General features: G+C 35.5%; 1 protein-coding gene across 1 annotated transcript in view; it reads left to right on the top strand.

Annotated features, from left to right (window-relative positions):
• Positions 1–13,266, top strand: part of GABRG3 (gamma-aminobutyric acid type A receptor subunit gamma3) — an 858,838-nt gene that overhangs the window by 454,921 nt on the left and 390,651 nt on the right. The gene's annotated exons all lie outside the window — the stretch shown is intronic.

Raw genomic sequence — 13,266 nt, 5'->3', positions numbered from 1 at the left:
CATAGTATTTTTCTCACAATATCCTGCAAAGTACATTGTGCAAGTGTTATTCTGACAATGTATATTTTTAAGTTTAATGTAATTGTTTATCAAGAAAGCACAAAGTATAAAAGTTTGTTATAGCTTTAACTCAAGAATTTGCCTGAACTTATTCCTTCTGCTTCATCTTGACAGTTTCTAGATAAGGAGAGACAGGCTCAGAGAGGTTGTGAATTGCCCAAGGTCACATATCAAGCTCCTACTGGATCCCAATGCCTTATCGTCCTTCCTATATGTCACAAATCCCCCTGATGTCCAACCAAAGACATTCTCCCCTTTGTCTCTACCGTAAGTTCCAGTTCTTCAGGACCCTTTTGTGCAACAGCTGCTGCTTGGACAATGATGATGCCCGTGATAGAGAACTTTGTTAGCATTTCAAAAGCTTATCCTTTGACTACTGCTCTAGCACACGGAAAATGAGCCTGGCCATCTGAAATCAGTACAATTGTGTTAGATTTCATTGGAAAGGAACACAAGGCTGTACCATGTTGTCTGTGCTTTATGGCCAAAACCTATCCAAAAATACAATATATGGAATTTACCACCTAATGATATTTTAATGTATGATTGTTTATAGTTTGTATGTAGTTTTTGATATGATGCTTCTTGAAATGACTGGCTTATCAGAGCTTCATCAAGTAGGGGAATAGTTTTACCCTCTTAAATTAGAAAGCAAAGTTTTAATATCTGCTCCACCCCTCCAGTTCTAATGTGATATTCAGGAGAGAAGTGTGTGTGTGTGTGTGTGTGTGTGTGTGTGTGTGTGTGTGTGTGTGTCATAAGGTACTGCAGAGAAATGTTTAATGACCAAAATAAATAAAGACTGAGGCCACAGAATTGAGGATCAGCTCTATCTTGCACTGTGATGATGAACAAAATGTATCCATCGTCATGTAGCCCTAAAGGTAAACACCAAGCCTAAAATCCATCAGTGCAAATCTTAGTAGAATGAGATAGTGAACCCCATGATAGTTGTGCCATACTTCTTTTCTCTGTTCTTTTGAAGTTTAAAAATGTATTTCCAGGTATATAGAAGTCAAATCAGTAAATATGCACTGAATACCTACTATGTGAAATTCACTGTCTGTGAATTGTTTTCAAATGAGGTATTTAAGTTAAATACTGAAGCATAAAGATTTAGGTACCTTTTTCCTTAATTAGTCTTTGAGAAAAGTAGCTGAAAAAGAATGGAGCTCTCATTAAATTAAATTTATTAAGAATATATGTATTGGGCGAACAAATTATGGTATATTATTTTGGTGGAATATAACTGTGCTATAAGAAATGACGAGCTCAATGATTTGGGGGGAAAAATGGAAACACCTGCATAAAATACTGAAGAGTTACATGAACAGAATCAAGAGAACATTGTATACAGTGACAGAAATGTTATTTTAAGAATGACTTTGAGATGATAATTTATTTTTTCTATTATAAATACCCAAATTAACTATGAAGGACATATACTATATACATCCAGAGGAAGAACTGACAAATAGAAATATATCTGGATTGATTTTACATTCATTTATACCTATTTCTTTCTAATGGTAGCCATTTCTAAAGGGGGCACAGGGAAGATAAAAAGGAAAAAAAGATATTTACATGATAATTTTGTTGTATATTAGAAATGAATGGCAAGTTGTGCATAGCGTATCTTCAGCTTCATGTACAATCTTTTTAAATTGTACTGATATGGAAATGCATGTTTTATTCCATAAATTTTTAAAAAAGAAAAGAACAGATTTATGGAGAACTTAGCATTACAAATCACTCTGCTAGGTGTGGAGGGTTATAAATATGAATCAAATTCCATCCCCAAACTTAAGGATTTGGGTGTGATAGAGTATATGGTGGTTAGTAGATTATCGTGTCGTACACAGCTGTGAGGTAGCGAGTTTCTGTATTCTCTTTGTCAGTTCCCATAGGGATATCTTTTATCTGTGCTCAGCTCCTCATCTCCATAGACTCCCTGTCCCACAGCTGATAAAGGACTTCTAGGATGGGTGAGCAGGTATAATTAACTCAATGATGATAGCATGCAATAACTTCCCTATCGGGGTTGAGACCTTGTAGAAATTCCCATAAGCCACAATAAGAGCTTGTCAATTTATAAAGGAGCCACTGTCAATCAGTGCTACAAAGATAAGGCAGAAGGGATAGGATCAGGCAATTTCTTGAGTTACAGCCTTCACAGCTGATGACAATTTGTGCTTTCCCCGATAAATGCTTGGATTAACCTATCAGGAATTAGGCTGCCAGAGTGAACATGAGAGAAAACTTGTGCAGAAAGAAGTGATTGTGTAGCAGAAGCCAATGTTCCCAGAGGTTTCAAAAGGAAGGAGACACCCCATGGTGAGTCTTATTGACTCATTAAATCTCTCCAGTCATACTGAAGTCAGTCAAATACAGATGAGTGTTGACATATGCTTTATGTTCGCTATCTAAATGAGGTAGCAGCTTGGAAATGATTGGATGTATTTGGTATAGAAATGAATAGTATGAAAAAAAGAAACAGCCTGTTGTAGTCGGAAAGAAGGTTGTTTTGGCATTTGGGAAGATCTGGACTGGAACCTTGCATGTGATGTGTATCAGCTGTGTAACCATAGGAGAAATATTTAACCAATTATGCTCCCAGGGGAAGCTTTAACACTTTAAATTATAGACTATTGCATTAAGGAATGGAGTATCCACACTGGAAGTACCCTATTCTAATGAAATCATGGCAATGGATTAGAAAAATGTTGTTTACTTTTGTAATATATTGCTAAATCTAAAACTAATCTAGTGAAAATCTTTAATAAAATAGTAGCTCATTTGCTATACTCACATCTGTTGCTGCTTAATTTCTAAGAGAATACTTGGGATGTGGTATTTCATGTGGTATTTCAGGATTATACTATAAAGCTTAGTTTTGAATTAGTAAGTACAGACTTTTATCAATTGTAAAAAAGGTGTGCTTATGTATATATTATTATTATTACAAATATGTACACACACAGTGTTCAAAAAGTCTTAGTGCAGCTGAATTGCACTAAGACTTTTGGGACACTCTGTAGTATCTTCCTTGAAATTGTATAAGCACAAATTTAAACCTAAACACAAATTTTGAAAGCAATTTTTTCTTCTGCTCCTTTTTTTATATCCTCTACATCTGCCCCCCCTCACTAAAAAAAGAAGCTAAAAACATCAAAACAAGCAACCTTATTTTTCATTTAGCATTATGTTTTCATGGATCTCCATGCCTACAAGAAACACTTGAATCCACGAATTCTCCAAAGTTCTATAAATGTTATAATAATATATATTGCCTGTCATCATTAAGAATTTGGCAGCTACATGAAAAAAAGTCAAGAGCCTTTATTTTTAAAATGAGGCAAAGCTTTTTCTGTTTGTTTAGTGAGGGTGATCTTTCCTAGCCCAGTGGCATTGGATTTTGAAGGTATGTCCAACACCTACTGTACTTTGGTAGTACTGAATTGACTTTAGCATCTAGATAGCAAAGGATATTTAAGATCATATACTGGGGTTACTATCATGCATTCTTTTCCAGGAACAGCCTAGCACTGATTGTCATAGATTTCTGTGTTCCCTCCATCACCAAACAAGAGTGCTGTCATTTTCCATGGCTATTCCAGTTGCCAAAATTCCTAGTAATAATTCTTAGTTCATGAATGGTTCAGGCTTCTTGTCTCACATGTCCACCTTTGGGCTATTTCTTTACTTGTTAATACTTCCAGAAAAAGTTGAATCAAGGAAGACCTGCCAAAAGAAATTCACATCAGTCTATTTCTGTTCTTGTCAGGATCACTTCCAAGCAATTTTTCAGATGATGATCCAGGAGACTATGTTCAGAGAATACTGCCTGTGCAAAACAGTTTCAGAGATGTGCTGCTTTTTAAATAATTTACCACGAGACTAGTTTGAGTGGTAAAAATAAATAATATATAATGAAGAGATCACTTAGGTGAGAGACTTTCATTTTGTATCCACCAAAAAATTAAAAGTCCCTGTACTCCTTACATAAGAATATGAGAGATTCTCTCTACCCCAGATGATGAATAAAGTTCATTTTAGCATAATGCAAACTTTAAAACACTTATTTATTTCTGTATACCCCCAGAGCACAAAGTACAAATCTTCATAGCAGATGTTTAAAAAAAGTTTGCTTCTTTTTGGAGAACAGAAGGAAGTGGATGGGTATTAAGATATATAAATGATGACTTTATCTTTTATTTGATTAGCATGGAGAACTCCATCCTATAGACTACTGTACATAAGGGTTTTATATCTCTCCCCCTGGTACCCCTACAAAAAAGTTATCTACTGAGGTCTGGACTTGGCTATTGTAGAAACACCTCCATCTAAGCAGATTAGCAATTGAAGTCTCAAAGAACTACTTCAGTCACTGAAAAGTTAAGTGATTTGGACACTGTTAATATGGAAAAGTCAGGACTTGAATCAGGCTCTCCCTGATTTCAAGGCTTGAAGTATATCAATGCTACAATTTCTTCTCTAACAAGTATATATTGAATTAAAATCAAATTAAGTATATTTCTATGTTCTTATAACTCTTTTCCATTGCCATAGACTTTGGGCCTAATCCTCTTTTTCCATATTACAAATTCATGTCTTTGGTCATCTCATGAACTAGGTGCCAGAATGGATGAATGAATTAGTTGGAATACAGAAGGAAGCAAATTAAAGCAGTTATAGCTAGCAGGTGTTTAGGCCTTACTGTCTTATTATTTCATGTGTGCCAATTAATCAACAGGGATGGGTAGTGAAGAGAGAGTTTGTTTCTGTAAAGTAGACAATCTTAGATCACACAATTATCTTTGAAAACACAAAATATGTGGCTATGGGCAATTCACTTAAGATTTTAGTAGTCTAATCAAGTCTCTTGGTCATTAATTTATTAATCTGTTTTAGTAGGTTCAATATCAGGAGTTACCTATACAAGTTCAGAGTAAAAGCATAAATCAGAGGATTAATATGTTTTTATTAAATATTTTTATCCATGTTTAAACATTTGAGCCAGGGGTCTTAAGAATTGTTTGGGAGTTGCGAACTGGTCCAACCATTCTGTAGAACAATTTGGAAATATGTCAAAGGAGTGTAAAACTGTGTATACCTTTTGACCCAGCAATACTGCTACTAGGTCTATACCTCCCCCCAAAAAAATAAAAGGACCCATATATACAAAAACATTTATAGCATTTAATGTGGTGGCAAAGAAATGGAAATTGAAGGGATACCCACAAACTGGGGAATGACTGATTAAATCATGGTATATGATCATGATAGAACATTATTGTGCTATAAGAAATGACAAGGGGGAGGGTTTCAGAAAAACCTGGAGAAGCATAATTTTGGTTTTTTGCTCTTTTTGGAGGGGGGAGGGCAGGGCAATTAGGATTAAGTGACTTGCCCAAGTCAATTGTCAGAAATGGAATTCAAACTCAGATCCTCTGAATCTAAAGCTGGTGATCATTACCCTGCATGTAATAAGAGTCACACAATTAGTAAGTATTATGTGTCAGAGGACGGATTTGAACTCAAGTCCTCTTGACTCCAGGTCCACATCTCTATTCACTGAGCCACCTAACCCCACACCCCTACAGAAGCATATTAACTGATGCAAAGTGAAAACAGTAGGACCAGGAGAACATTATACATAGTAACAAAAACAATGTAATGATAATGAACTCTGCTATTCCTGTTAATACAGTGACCATCCACAATTCCCAAGGAATTATGTTGAAAACCCAGAAAGATCTGATGAACTTTGAGTGCAGCTTGGAGCAAATTGCTTGCAACATGGTGTAGCAGCAAGCACCCCAGCGTCCCCAAGGATACTGCTACCACAGGTTCCTAGATCTGCTTTGATAAAGGAAAGCAACTCAAAATGGGTTAACAAGCTTACTTTAATCAGTCAGATATGTATCGTTTACCTAGTTCAGGGGAAAAAGGTCAGCACCCCGAACTTCAGAATATACAGACAGAATTATCAAGACAGAAACAGATCAAGTAGACAGATTTCCAAACTGTCCAACCATTACATCCAAATCAACATCTGGGTTTCAAAGCTGGGGGACCCTGGACAAAGGCTTCCCAGAGTTTCATCTGATCAAATCACAGAACACTTCTCAAAGTGAGCCCCAAAACAAAGCCTCACATCAGGGCTTATATAGCCTTCTCCTGGCTCAGAGAATGTAACAACCTTCTGGACCCACTGGCCAATCAAGAAGTATCTACTGAAAAACAAGTCTCCCACCCCAGGCTCCAGGTGCACTTTAGCCTAGGGGCAGGGAGGATCTTACAAATTTACATTCCCATTACACATGGCAAATATGGAAATATGATTTGTAAGACATCACTCATATAATGGGTATTGTATTGCTTCTCTTCTCAGTGGAGAGCAACGACTAGGGGGAGAGAGAGAATTTGGAACTGATTTTTACTTAAGTATAAACTTAAAATATGCACATAAATCAATAAAGTGTTTATTACATGCAGGATAATTATCACCAGCTTTAGATTCAGAGGATCTGAGTTTGAATTCTATTTCTGACAATAGCTGTTTGAACTTAAGCAGTCATTTCATTTTCCTGGCTCTAAGGTTTTTTCATCTGTGAAATGTAATGGATTGAATTAGATTGTCTAGCTGAAAGGAGCTGAGGCTAATGAAAGCCAATGGTTAAATTTTTAGTTTGAGCATATATACTTTGGAAATCTAAAAGTGTTACAAACCAAGGCTTGATTTAAATATATATTTATTCATTCATTCATTCATTCATTCATTCATTTATTTATTTATTTCTAGTTTTCAAAATTCACTTCCATAAGATTTTGAGTTCCAAATTTTATCCCCTCCTTCCCCTCCCCCAAGTTGAGAGTGTGAAATCTGGTATAAGTTCTACATATACATTCCTATTTAACATATTTTCACATTAGTCATGTAAAGAAGAATTAGAACCAGTGGGAGGAATCAAGAGAAGTAAGAAACAAACAAAAGAGAGAGAGAGAGAGACAGAGAAAGTCAGAGAGACAGAGAAAGTCAGAGAGAGAGAGAGAGAGAGAGAGAGAGAGAGAGAGAGAGAGAGAGAGAGAGAGAGAGAATAGTATGCTTTGATCTGCATTCGGATTCAATAGTTGTTTCTCTGAATGTAGATAGCATTTTCCATCATTAGTCTTTTGGTCCTTGAATTGCTAAGAAAAGAAGAATCTATCAAAATCAGTCATTGCAGTGTTGCTGTTACTGCGTACAATGTTCTCCTGGTTCTGCTCACTTCACTCAACATTAGTTCGTATAAGTCCTTCCTAGTTTTTCAGAAGTCTGCCTGCTTATTGTATCTTATGGAACAATAGTATTCCACTACATTCATATACCACACTTGTTCAACCATTCCCCAATTGATGGGCATTCCTTCAATTTCCAATTCTTGGCCACAACAACAAAAAAAGCTGCTAGAATTATTATTATTATTATTATTATTATTATTATTTTGGTACATCTGTATCCTTTCCCCATTTCTATGATCTCTTTGGGATACAGATCAGAAGTGGTATTGCTGGGCCCAAGAGTATTCAGAGTTTTATAGCCCTTTGGGCATAGTTCCAAATTGCTCTCCAGAATGGTTGGATAAATTCACAACTCCAGCAATAATGCGTTAGTGTTCTAATTTCCCCACATCTTCTCCAACATTTCTCATTTTCCTGTTTTGTCATGTTAGCCAATCTGATAGGTATGATGTGGTACCTTGGAGTTGTTTCAATTTGCATTTCAGTTTGCGGTTTTGTTGATTACCTAGTATCAGGGGTGGGGAATCTGTCACCTTAAGATATGTAGCATTAATGTAGAAGGTTCCCCATTCCTGAGCCCTAGACTTAATAAAGTGATGGAAAAAATGCTCATAAAGATTAAATTTAAAAGTATATTTAGTGTCCATTTTTTTCAGTGAGGTTTTTTTTTTTAATGCTTATGAGCAAACCTTTGGAATCAGGTGACTTCTAATTTAACTACCAGCTCAATATCTAAGAACTTACAGTTCTAGATAGTTATGAGTCAAGAATAATCATTATATCTGTTCAATTTGTTCGATCATTTCAGTTGTGTTTGACTCTTTGTGGCCCCATTTGGAGTTTTCTTGACAAAAATACTGAAGTGCTTTGCCATTTCCTTTTCCAGCTCATTTTACAGATGAGGAAACTGAGGCAAACAGGGCTAAATAACTTGCCGATGGTTATGCTGCTAGTAAATATCTGAGGCTGGATTTGAACTCAGGAAGTTGAATCTTCCTGACTTTAGGTTGGGTTTTCTATCCACTGCACCAACTACCTGCCTTTTATGTGTTGAATAAAATAGAATAATCCAGTAAAAAAAAATTTAGACTAAAAATACCACACTTTCTTTCAGGGCTAAAATATTATCACATTAGATGAAGTGTTAATAAAATGTTGAAATGCTTTTATCCCTGGACCAGAGCAGTGTTGTAATTAGGAATACATAATCAATTACTTTCTGAAGGCAATCAGTTATAAGAGCTAAAAAGAAAAAAAAAAACACCACCACCATCAACAGGAACAACAAAAACCTTTTGTTCAATGTAATGTTTCAGTGCATTTATAAACTTTCTTGACATTTTTTGGAATACCACGTTATCTTAATCAAGTTGGTTTGATAATCAGACTTGTCGACCCATGTTCTTATTTACATTCTTCTGAAATTGACTGATGCTGATCTTAACAATCCAGGGCTACATTCTTGTTTATTAGTTTTATAGGATTAGCTATAGCAGATGTTTACTGTAATGAGGTTGCCGTTACTTAATAAGGTTTTCATTCACATACCGATTTTGGCCTTCCTTCTTCTTTGCTATATTTTCCGAGGATTTTTTTTTTTTTTTACCAAAATCCTTTCCTTCATTTTTCTTTTTTACTCGTAGTCAACTACATCAGTAGGGATGAAACTGGGACTTAACTTACATCTGGAATCACCATGTGAGGAAAGTCTTTTGACCAATGCTATACCACCGCTGATGTTTATATCATTAGATGGTTGCCTAGAATCTTAGTTGGCTAAGTGACTCACCCCGTGTTACCCAGATACTACATCTCAGAGGCAGACATGGATGCATATTGTCTTTGCCTGTCAGTGCCCCACTGATTCTATGTAAATAAGATTTTAAAACAACCAGATAAACCAAAAAAAAAGAAAAAAATATTTTATCATAATATATGGAGAATTTCTGAACATAATTACAGAAGGTATGGTTTATCTCTTCCAGGGATCCTGAATTGTACCCCAGTGGCTTATTCCTTACTATATGCCCTTGTATTGTTTTGGCATTGAGTATGGAAATTTATTATTCTATCTTTTTTTATCTTTCTGAGGAGTTATTTTAGAAATAGAAAAGTTTTAACCTTGGAATGTGGGCCATGAGAAAAGAAAAGATTGATATGAAAGATGATGAAATTTTTTAAACGGTCGTCTCATTCCACTCTTTTATGAACAGAATTCTATAAGAATTGTTTCATGTATCCAGTTATAAAGCCAAGAAGTAAATATTTTTCTATATGTAAAGTTAAACTAAGAATATTCAACTGAGGCTCACATAGTATTTTTTTCTTAGTTAACATATACAATACACAATATTTGCATGACAGACAGCTTTATATAATAGCTAAAGAACTGTCAGAGTGAGGATGAAACTGATACAAACTTTGTGTGACCTTGGTCAAATCATTTATCTTCTAGGCAACTTCATAAGAATATAAATCACAAAACATTTGCATATGTGAATAGATAGAGGGATTTCCCCACCATGAATTTCTTTATTAATAATGTCACACATCTGGGTGAAAAAAAATTTAAATATATTTTTTTTAAACTTTTTAAATATATTTCTTTTAGAATTATTATGTGTTCTTTCAGCTCTGTCTGACTTTTCATTGATCATGCTATCAAACTTTTCTTGTAGAATTATTTCTTTTAGAAATAACCCTTTAATAATAAATGTTCATTTTTTACATGTAACTGGGGGAATTTAAATACTAAATCAATAAGAAAAGAAATATCCCTTTGTTCTCAACACTTAATCTATTCACAACTGGAACTAGTCAACTGTGGTGTGAAGGAAATGTGATAGTAACTTCCTATTGACCACTGAAGAACCCCAAGACACTTCCCATCATGCACTGGCTTCCCTGGGAGGCACAAAGAAGATTCTGAGATAGCCTAGTAAATTATTCAGCCTCTGATGATTGCTGACCAGGTCAAATGCTCCACCTCTTAAGGCAGGCAATCCATTCCACTTTTAGACAGTTTAAAATGTTAAAAATATTTTTGGTAACACGAAGCCTAAAATTGTCTCTTTTTCCCCTTCACCCATTTGTACTGGTTTTTTCCTGTTTCCAAATAGAGCAAGTTTGATCCCCCCTCAACATGGCAGGCATTCAAATGGTTGAACACACCTATTATGTTTTTTTTTATTACTCCAGTACACCATAAATGATATTATGCATGTCACCTCAGTAAATTGGAGCCATTTCAATACATTAATGTGCTCATATTAAGAACAGAAAATAACTCCCAGGAGGGATTCCTCATGTTCTTTTCTATAACCCATTGTTCCTTGTTGCCATTATTCTTGTTATTGACCAGGGAGTGAAATTAGACCAATAAGATTCATAAAGCAGAGATCATGTCTTAATGATCCCATCAGCCATTTTATGTGTAAAATATCTGCAAGGTTTTGTGAACTACAAGCTCAATATGTGTTAACAATGTGACATGGTAGTTTGAAGAAATCTGACCTGTTTCTGGGCTTCCTTAATAAGAACACACTATAAAAATGAAGGTGATAGTTTTGCTGATCAGGAAGATGACTTTTGGATTCTTGTGTTTGACTTTGGTGACACTGACAAACAAGTATGTCTACACAAGGACAACCAGTTTTAAAAGGGATTAGAAAATATGTCATTTGGGGCGGCCAGGTAGCACAGCAAGTAAGAGCACTGACTCCAGTGTTGAGAAGACATGGAGTTCAAATCCCAGGCTCGGACACTTAGCACCCACCCAGAAACACCTGGCCGTGTAACCTTGAGCAAGTTACTTAACCCCGATTGCTTAAAAAAAAATATGTCATTCAAGTATTGGTTGAAGGAAGTGGGGATGTATAGCCTGGAAAAGAGAAGACTTGTGGGTGACATTTTGAAACCATTAGTATTTGAAAGTTTGTAATATAGAAGAGCAGAGTGGTCAGATTTTTCTTTCCTGGCCCCATTAGACAGAACCATGAACAATGAGAGGAATTTCAAAGGAGCAGATTTTGGTTCCATGTAAGAAACTTCCCCTAATTTAGAATTCTCCAATAGTAGAAATGGTTGCCTTGGCAAATAGTGAGTTGCCTATCAACAGATGTTTTTGAATGGAGCCTGATCATCAAGAATGTTTTAAGCCAGTATTTGAACGTGGGCTCTATGTTCCCCCAAAGGGTTGCACAGGAAGATTTCAGGCACTCTGTGAGCTTGGATAGGAATATATATATATATATATATATATATATATATATATATATATATATATATATATATATATATTCATTCATTTATTTATTTTTTTGTTTTTACTAGCTTTTGACTTTCTTTGTAATCCTATAAATTTTTGTTATTCATTTAAAAGTATTCTGCATTATCAAGGGAATTAATGAAAAGAAATGCTAGGGAAGGTGGACTAGCTATACCAAATTTCAATCTGTATTATAAAGCAGCAGTCATCAAAACTACTTGGTACTGGCTGAGGAATAGAGTGGATCAGTGGAAAAGATTGGACACCCGAGATTCAGAAGTCAATGACTGTAGTAATCTACTGTTTGATAAACCCCCAGACCCTGGTTTTGGGGATAAGAACTCAATATTTGACAAAAACTGCTGGGAAAACTGGAATATAGTATGGCAGAAACTGGGCATAGACCATTATCTAACACCATATACCAAAATCAAGTCTAAATGGGTGCATGATCTAGGTATAAAAGTTGATACTGTAAGCAGTCTCCTAAAACAAGGAGTAGTTTACCTATCAGACTTGTGGAGAGTGAAAGACTTTATGACTAAACAAGAATTAGAGATCATTATAAAATGTAAAATGGATAATTTTGACTACATGAAATTGAGAAGCTTCTATACAAACAAAGCCAATGTAACCAAGATTAAGAGGGAGGTGGGAAATCGGGAAAGGATCTTTACAACCTATGTCTCTGACAAAGGACTCATTTCTAAAATATATAGAGAATTGAGTCAAATTTATAAGAATACAAACCATTCCCCAGTTGATAAATAGTCAAAGGATATGAACAGGCAGTTTTCAGAGAAAGAAATTAAAGATATCTATAAGCACATGAAGAAGTGCTCTAATTCAGTATTTATTAGAGAAATGCAAATCAAAACAACTCTGAGGTACCACATCTCACCAGTCAGATTGGCTAAGATGACAAAACAGGAAAATGAGAAATGCTGGAGAGGATGTGGGCAAATTGGAACACTAATGCATTGCTGGTGGAGTTGTGAACTGATCCAGCCTTTCTGGAGAGCCATCTGGAATTATGCCCAAAGGGCTAGAAATACTGTCATACCCTTTGATCCAGCAATGCAACTCCTAAGGTTATATGCCGAAGAGATCATAGAAATGGGAGAAAGATCCATATGTACAAAAATATTTACAACAGCTCTTTTTGTTGTAGCAAAGAATTGGAAATTAAAGGGGTGCCCATCAATTGGGGAATGGCTGAACAAGTTGTGGTATATGCATGTTATGGAATACTATTGTGCTATAAGAAGCGAGGAGCAGACGGTCTTCATATTTACCTGGAAAGGCTTATACAAACTGATGCTGAGTGAGAAGAGTAGAACCAGGAGAAATCTGTACACAATCATAGACACAACGTATGTGTGATGACCAACTTTGATAGACTGGACTCTTCTCAGCAATGCAGTGATATAAGTCAATCCCAAAAGATTCATGATGGAGAGAAATGTATGCATCCAGAGAAAGAACTAGAAAGAACTAAGTTTATATCCAGGTGGAAGCAAAATACCTGATCTTTGTCCTTCTCTTATTTGGTTTTATGTCCTCTTTACCATTTTTCATTCCATCTGATACAATCTGTCTTTATAACCTGACTAATGTATAATGTGAAAGTATTTACAGATCCTAAACTTGACTAT

This window comes from Petaurus breviceps, unplaced genomic scaffold (genome assembly GCF_028583685.1).
Source record: "Petaurus breviceps papuanus isolate PSGF00001 unplaced genomic scaffold, PetGlider_PUasm1.0 90849, whole genome shotgun sequence".
Lineage (NCBI taxonomy): Eukaryota > Metazoa > Chordata > Mammalia > Diprotodontia > Petauridae > Petaurus > Petaurus breviceps.
This window is presented reverse-complemented; position numbering and strand designations above follow the sequence as displayed.